A 6,000-nucleotide genomic window follows, 5' to 3' on the forward strand; every position below is an offset into this window, starting at 1 on the left:
CACTTAAATCGAGAATTATAAAGCTATTTAGAAGACCTTAGCTTAACATCACGAACGGTAGTTGAACATAAGTAAGATTAATATTTCATATCAAAACGTAAAGAATTTTACAAATGAGGCGTGTATAAGCTCGTTAACAAATAGATCATGTTATAAAGAGCAAAAGTTGTTATTGCAGTGAATACAGTAGAACCCTGGGATACGGTGACATTAGGGTACGTTTTTTTCAAGTTACGATGTGGAATACGATGTTTTTCCAGTCCCTGGTTACGGTATTTGCCCCACCTTACGATGTTATTTATAATGTTATTTGATTATATACATGTGTATTATATACTGTACTGTATTTTGTTACTAATTTTTAATGCCGTATCCAGGGGTTCTACTGTAAATATAAAAAAAAAAATCCCCAATGTATTTCATATTAAAGATGAAATTTCAAATCGGGGGAAAAACTTTTGCAACGACCTAATAAATACAATGTATATCTAACTATTATTATAGTTAAAGCAAACTCAATTAACGTTGGTTCCTCTAAGGCTCTTCCTATATATTGTAACTAGCAGGGCTACCCGGCACTTCCAGTGGTAAAAGCGTAACGTGATTTCTATCCCTCGCGCTTTCACCTTCCCTCGTTTCCCCTTTCTCTGTTTTCCTTTTCCCCTGTTTCTTCATTGCCCCGGTTATTCCTCTCTCTGAACTTACATACAAACAAGCTCGCAAGGAAAATAATTCTGTGAACAAAAATCTGAGTTACTTCCCTTGGTTATCTGAAAAACAGACGCATGCAGATCCTGATAGCATTATATAATGTAAATGGCTATGTGACCACCAAATAATGAATCGTTTTTTTCAATTCTTACATATTAATAGCAGGGAAACGCGATGTTGCCCAGGATTGAATAATGATCAACGAATGTTTCACACTCCATATTTTTATTGTCATCGAAATATGTGAAATCGTCCATTTTTCAATCAAATCGATTGATTGCCTGCTCTAGTTGGCGACCCACCGGGAGGAGAGGCTTCACATACCTCCCCGCAGTGACTTAGTCCACAATACATTATAATCTACATGACACTATAGAGAACCTACTGCTGATTTTATGAAATTATTTTTTTATATATAATGGCTTGAATTTAAAAATGAAAAAGTCAAGTATCATGGTGCAATTGTGCTTTAAACAGAGACGTTCATTTCGAACGACCCTTTTCATATCAAAGAAACTGCTATTGATTTTATATGTCGGGCCTTTTGGCTTGCGCGGTAATGAAACTTGTCAAATGCACTTGTGATGTTAGGCTGTGTAAGGTGTTAACTTGGAACAAAATCGCCGGTTCCTTCTTTCATCGGATTTTTTTCGATTATCAATTATCGATACTTATCGAAGACATTCCGACACAAGACCTATCTAAGAAGACTTCCAGTCGCGTAACGTACTGCGTGTAAAATTTAATTAAAATCGGCCCGCCCGTTTTTAAGTCAGTAGGGAACGAACTTATACACAGGCACAACACACGCAGACAAAGTTCCTTTTATATAATAGATAGATAGATAGATAGATAGATAGATAGGTAATAGAGTTGGCATCCGAATGTCACTATATAGCATCATTCATCGCTAACAAAACTGCATTGAGAATGTTGGCGAGAGAGCATAATTTCTGGAGCACAAAAGGACCAGCGTTGTTATAGTATAACTTTCCGGTCGTACAATATAATATTTTAATTCATGCAGATAGCGTATGTATTATTATAGAACCAATCTTCTCTTGATTATTATATATTACGAGCAATAATTTTCCCAGTGAAAATTACGCAAATATTATAATAATAATAATAATAATAATAATAATAATAATAATAATAATAATAATACCCCCCCCCAAAAAAAAGAGCGATACTAAATAACCAAATAGAGTCAAGGAGGAAGGAAAGGCCAATGAACTGACCAGATCTCAACCGAATAAGTGCGAAGATAGCTGGGACCTTGAGGAGGCTTATTGCCACTCAAATCTCAGCAAAGATCAATCACTGCTGCCAGTGAGAAATCAATGATAAGCAGCTGTTTTGATAATGCAAATTTATTTGCAAATGTTATCGAAAGAGGTGGAGAGTACTGGATACCCGGGGAGACTTGTTGTCACTCAGCTTCCAGGGAACACGACAGGGAACAATAATGAATAAACAAATAATAATGATAATAATAATAATAATAATAATAATAATAATAATAATAATAATAATAATAATAATATCGTTCATTAATGTCCGTCTGTGCTTGTTTATAATATTACCTCAACTGATATTTGGGCTTGACGACGAATGCCCTGGAATAGTCACTTCTGATTAATGTTTAGTTTTGAAATATGCAAAAGAAGAAATGATTTGCGGCGATTTTAAATGACATCTTCTTTTTATCATGAATTGAATTCATTAATAAGAAAATATTACAATGAAATAGTGAAGTATGCCTGGGCCTGAATAGGGAATCATTCGATCTGCAGTCGAATATCTGAAGATTATAATAAATGTTTTTTTTTTAACGAAATGTTTTGCTGAAAATCCCCCCCCTTGTAAAAATATTCTCTTTTATCTATAAGAGAAAAAAAAAGCTATTTTAAAGATCGGATAAGTATCATTGACAAATTGTGCTTTAAATAAAGACGTTCATTTAGAACGAACTCCTGTCATATTAAAGAATATACTGCTGATTTTATATGTCAGGCTTGTGTGGTAATAAAACTTCTGATGTGAGGCTGTATAAGGTGGTAACTCTGGTCAAAAACGCCTCTTCCTTCTTATACTTATCGAAAACATTCTGACACAAAACCTTTCTAAGTACACTGCCAGGTACATAAAATACCGTCGTGTGAAATTTCATAACAATAGATCCAGCTGTTTTCGAGTCCATAGGGAATAGACACACAGATAAAGTTTATTTTATATAATAGTAGATATATAGATAAAGATTAAAGAGGAGAGTCTATGACAAATATTATGTTGAAGGCGAACAAGGAACAGTCTCGTAGTAATGTGGTCAGCAGACGGGAAAGTCTTGGAAACAAACTCTGTACATGGAAATTCGGCACAGAGAACAAAATTTTAAAGTTTTGTAGTTCTAGAAGAACAACGAATTCTAGCTCTAAATGTCTTACAAGAAGGAAACAGGGATTGGTGCTCAGTCGATTACCTTCCATGGAAATCTGAGCTATGTTCAGGTTCCGTTCTATCTTCCCTTGGAATACAATAAGTCTTCAGATGTACCTCTCCACCGTACCGTATATCGATACTCTATGGCTGACTGGAATAGCTTCCGTACATTCATATCTGATCTACCTCTGCATTCCATGTTTGAAAAGGATGTGTCCTCTATAGTATCAGATCTGACCGAATGGTTAATTGTAGGCATAGACCGATTCATACCATCCAAAAAATTCCAACAAAAACCTAACAGCCAGCCATGGTTCTCTCCAGAATGTGATGCTGCCATTGCGCACAGAAATCACTTTTTCCATAGCTACCAACTTAATAGATGTACTGAGACTAAAGCTGTTTTCAGGACTGCCAGCAACCACTGTAAAAGAGTAATAAAAAATGCAAGAGAGCTATATGCTCAGTCCGTCATATCCAAAGTAGCTGAGCAGCGGCTTGGTTCCCACCAGTTTTTGCTAATAGCAAACAGGATCCTGAACAGAAGCATGCATTCTATCCCAACAATCATCAATGGACCTGAGGTAATCTCATCAGCATCAGACAAGGCCGAACTATTTGCCAAGAACTTTGCAGCTAACTCTACCCTCTGCGACGAAGGTCATCAACCTCCCTCGTATTTCCTCCCCCAACAGAAAACACACCATCCAACATACAAATATCTGTGCACGAGGTCACCAAAATAATCAAGAACCTTGATTCCAGTAAAGACAACTGGCCCAGACGGCATTCCAATTATGGTGTTGAAAATCTTCGACCAGAACTTGCTCCCTTACTTACAAAACTGTTTAAGCGTTGCCTTAAGAAGTGCTTTCCAACACCCTGGAAAACCACGTCAGTATGCCCTGTATTTAAGTCATCTCCCTCTCAGTAAAGACCAATAAGTCTCTTGTGTGTCATCAGTAAGTTATTGGAATCCATATTAAATAAAGAAGTAGTCAACCACCTCAGCAGAAATAACCTCTTTAGTGACATGCAATATGGTTTCCTTTCTGCTAGATCTACAGCCGATGTGTTAACAGTTATATTCCATAGGATTAGTGAATCTCTCCACAAAGCCTTCCTTTCTAGGGCAATTGCTCTTGACATATCAAAGGCCTTCGATAAGGCTTGGCATAAGGGCCTACTTCACAAAATTTCCAGCTACGGTATTACTGGAAATGTTTTCTCAATAATTAAATCATTTCTCTCTGATAGGTTCATAAGAGTAGTGGTTGATGGGCAGCAATCAGAGGCCCACAGTATTAATGCTGGAGTCCCTCACGAGTCCATCCTGGGCCCAACTCTCTTTCTGATCTACATCAATGATCTCCCAAAACACATACCTAAATCATTCGTTGACATCTATGCTGATGACACAACCATCTACAGCAACACATCAAAGGCCGTAAATGACAACGCTCTCTCTGATTCCCTCTCCTCTGATCTTGAGCGTGTGGTTCAGTGGGGGAAGAGATGGCTGGTTACTTTTAATGCATCTAAAACCAAGCTCCTAACTTTACATCATCAACGTTCTGTTCCTCATCTAGCATCAATTGAAATGGATGGCTCTTGTCTTGGGGAGGCTCCATGTTTTGACAAGCTCCTGGGTTTGACCTTTACTCCTGATCTGAAATGGTACACGTACATCAAGTCTGTTGTCCGGGCCGCTGGGAAAATGGTGGGATCCTTTTACCGCTCTAGAAGATATCTCATTACTGACGCAATTCTCTATCTCTATAAAAGCCAAGTACGTCCAAGGATGGAGTACTGCTGCCACATCTGGGCTGGAGCTGCTAAAAACAGCCTATCCTGCCTTGACAAAGTACAAAATAGACTTTGTGGCTTAGTGAGGGATGCTCTCTTCTCTTCCCTGCAACCTCTCTCCTACAGAAGAGACCTCGCGAGCCTGTCTTTGTTTTATAGTTATTTCCATGGCAAGTACTCATCTGAGCTCCAATTTCTGCCCCCCTCCTCGCCAATCCTTCACGATAAACACCCGTCTAGCTAAAACCACTGTCAGTAATTTCCCTAACTTTTTTCTGTGCCTAAATCAAAACATAGATTCCATGAACATAGCGTCTTTCTGAGAAGTGCACGCCTGTGGAATTCTCTTTCGTTTGCCTGTTTCCCACCTGGTTACAACTTGGATGTCTTCAAGTCAAACATAAACAAATTCCTGATTAATCGCTCCCTTAAGTAAGACACTTTACCAAATCTCCAATACCAACTATTACTACGATATTATCCCATTGATTATTTTACACGCAATAACCCTTATCCCCGAGTGGCTTCCGGGCCTTGATAAGTGGTGATCCCCATGTAAAAAAAAAAGGAAGACCACAAACGTCTCTTCTCCCAGACAGAAGCCGCATAGAACAGAACACATCATCATACATTAGATTACGAAGTCAATTTTATACGTTGGTAAGCCTAGAAGGTGTGCTTTCAGCGATACCCCTACAGTTGTGTTAACATTACTCTACCTTAGGACGTTTCTCACTCTTATGTTGGTAGATAATTTACAAGAGGAGACAGGTGCTTCTTGGACGGTAGAATTATCCTATCAGTTATCCATCAAACCTAGAAACATATTAGATATAAGTCTTCTATCTTAGACCCTAAATAACTGCTGAGTTTTACAAATATATATATATATATATATATATATATATATATATATATATATATATATATAATAATCTATAAATATAAAAGCGAAAATGTGTGCGCGTATGTATGTATGTATGTATGTTCGCTTTTTGTGTATGTCTGTAAAAGGTTTTTTCCGAGAAGCGATCGGTCGGC

This window comes from Euprymna scolopes, chromosome 30, assembly GCF_053919585.1.
Source record: "Euprymna scolopes isolate OS-2025 chromosome 30, ASM5391958v1, whole genome shotgun sequence".
Taxonomy (NCBI): Eukaryota; Metazoa; Mollusca; class Cephalopoda; order Sepiida; family Sepiolidae; genus Euprymna; species Euprymna scolopes.